Raw genomic sequence first — 3,316 nt, forward strand, 5'->3', positions numbered from 1 at the left:
AATCCCTGTGAGGTGGGTAAACTTCTCTCTTCTTGAAGTCCCAGAAGCATAAGCTTCCTGGCCCTGTTAGAAAGTGACATTCTTTATTACCATTAGTTAGGAATCCTGTATGGGATTGTGAAGAAAAGGTATGAAGCAAGTTTTCCAAAGGGGCTTTTATTACCTTTACCAGTCGAGCTTGACTCCCTAAAGAGAGGCATACCCTTTTAGTCAAAGCCTTTTTAAAAAACCAATTTCTCTAATTGCATCTCGTTGCAAAAGAAAATGGATTTTTATTGCACTGTTAAAAAAATTATATTGTCATGAGTTAAGAATACCCACAACTAGTTTTCAAATTTTGGAGAAGCCAGGAAGAGAAAGAGAGACAAATATGCTCTAAATTTTGTTCACAGAAGTACACAATATCCAATTATTAAAGGCTGTAAATAGCTCAATATAAGTTTTCTTGTTCTAAGAATAGTCAAAAAGATTACTTCAGTTTTCTATTAGTTCAGTCCTTTCAGTTAACTCTTGTTTTGCTTAATATTAGTGAACATTTCAGCCCTTCATGAGTCCTGTATGTTATGTCACAATCTCCAAAGTTGTCAGAAACCTACGTTTAAAAGCACCTGTCAAAATTCTACAGCTGATTATAAATCATCCTTTGAAGAGGATCAAAACAAGACAATAATTGTCTATAAATAGCAAGATATCCAGGGTAGTTACATCAACAACATGATTGACAGAAAAGTTTGGTTACCTCTATAGTTTACAAAAACTTGCCATAATCACCTTAATTGTGATTGATAGCATATACTGAGACAGAATTTTAGAGATCCCAAGAAGTTTGGAATGTATATTAATATTATTCCCTAAAATATTACTGGAAAAGATTAAACGTAATTTTGGCAATCCTGTATTTCTAAACACATCAGACAAACCTGTTTACCTGTCTTCTGGATGCTCCAGCAGCCCTCTGTATCATCCAAAAGCCAGGTGTCAGGAAAGACAATTTTAAAACTGTAGCTTGATTTTGGGAAGCCTATTAAATGTTAGAGGTTTAAATGCTTAATATTATAAAATAGAATTTCAGATTACCATAAGTTACTTATTTTACCAAAATGATGACTCAGAAATTTTTTTAAAAAGCAAAAACTTTTATAACCCTTTATAAATTTTGCAAAAGAGCATATTAGTGCCTTAAGAATACCTTATTCTGCTTTTATTTGCATGCTTAATTTACAAGAAAAAAACCATATAATACTCTTTTGAATTTAGTTTGTGTGTTCACACATGAAATTTCTTTTACAGGATTAATTTTTACAATTCTACCACAACTTGCTGAAACTTTTAGATTTATCTCATCTAGTTCAAAACAATCCTTAAACCCCAGGCAAAAATTTACATTTTGATGGCATCTGCATTTTACTAATACTCTTTAAGGCATTTTTTAATTTCTCAAAGATTAAATTCACATGAAACAAAAGGTACCACAACTTTAAAAAATAATTGATCAAAGGGCCCATTCTAATTTAGGTCAATTAATTAGAGCACTTTTTATAGACACCACACACATAACACATATATAACTACACAGACAGACGTAACAAGTTGCAGTAGCTTTAAGATTTTTTGCCTGCCAATCTCCTAATAGGCTTATTGGCCTCTGGGTGGAGCCCTTTAGGAAGCTTCTAGGAGAGCATGTAGTTTCTAGGGCCTAATAAACAGATAACAGCTGGAAGACAAAAACAGATTTTGAGAGGGATCTATCTGCCTCTAATTCCTGGGGCTCAATGAGAAAAACAGAGTTCTATTCCAAAATGGAATTCGTGACACCTTTTCTGGCTTTCCTAAGGATTTCCAAGCCATTAGAAATTATCTTAGGACCTCATATGTATGCATTAAGTTTGGCAAGGCAAAATGAGGAAAAATAACTTAGTTGACAGAAAAATCCTTTTTCCAGCTAAACAAGATCCAAGAAGAGAAAAACATAGAGGCATGTTAAATATACCTATAACTTGGATATCCACTTTTAATTAAGCTGAGCACTCTTTAAGATAATCCTTTTAAATCTTTTATTACCCGACTTTAGCCATGCAAAATGGCCAATATTTCTGGCTTTCAAACTTTACTAAAGGCTCAGAGAAAAGGAAATACAAGGTGGTTCACTGAGGGGAAGAGAATCTACAAACAGCCAAGGTCATACAGATAACCAATCAGAAAGAAGTCATTGACTAAGCCAGGACTGATCCCTGGCAGCCATTGTAAAATGGCAGAAGCTAAAACAAAGCACTGCCATGTGGTTACAGGTAACACTCCTAGGGATGTAAAACAAGATGAAGACCTACAGCAAAGTTTGCTACTGATCATGCAGAAAGCAATGCAAAGCACACCAAATTGGCTACAGCTTAAGACCAACCTCACAAATTCTTTTTCATAATTAAAACTTTACAAAAAATATAAACAGTGATAATTGGAATCCTGGCCTAGTAAAATATCTTCTAAAAGGAAAAGAAGGCTCTTTCTGAAAAGTTAACTCCAAACCAGGTGAGAGAAGAAAAAAAAAATTAGAGTTCAGGCCTGTGTTTACAGCTGTCAAGGTGGAGAAAAGGAAGAAAAGAACAGCATAAAGTGCAGAATTGGAGGGCTAACTGGGGAAAGAACCTCTTCTTATGCAAATGGATTACTTCAAAAGGGAGAGAAACCTTTAATTGCTATTTATTCCCTGGGGTTTGGACAAAGCTGGACCCCTTGGTGGGGTGAGGGGAAGACACTTTGGAGGCTTGGCTGGCAACACTGGCCAGCCCGCTATATGGAGCCTTTTGACCATGTGCCCCAGCCCCAGCAGGGAGCGGATGTGAGAGGAGAGCAGCTGCCTACCCATTAACTTCAAAAAAAAAAAGAAAGAAAGAAAGAAAAAGAAGAAGAACTAAAAAAAAGAGAGAGAGAGGCCATGTAAATGTTGCATTGCACTGAGGCTGACATTCTCAACCCTGAAGAGTGACTGGGTTGAGGGCACAATTTTCTCTACCCTCAGAAAAATGTACAATCAGAAAGGCTCAGAAATGAATGGTAAAAAGTTTTTTGGTTTGCATCTTATGCACCTTTCCTCATATTCCCAGATAAGCCACCAAAATAATGCAGGATTTTTGCTCCTTAGCTCAGCCAAAACTTGGGTTATTCTCCCATGGCCAGAAAAACTTTGGGCAAACTGATATGGTTTGGCTGTGTCTCCACCCAAATCTCAACTTGTTTTTCTTTGTAAATTACCCAGTGTTGGGTATGTCTTTATCATCAGCATGATAAATGATCTAATAGGGTAAATTGGCATTGTAGA

This window comes from Saimiri boliviensis, chromosome 4 (genome assembly GCF_048565385.1).
Source record: "Saimiri boliviensis isolate mSaiBol1 chromosome 4, mSaiBol1.pri, whole genome shotgun sequence".
Lineage (NCBI taxonomy): Eukaryota > Metazoa > Chordata > Mammalia > Primates > Cebidae > Saimiri > Saimiri boliviensis.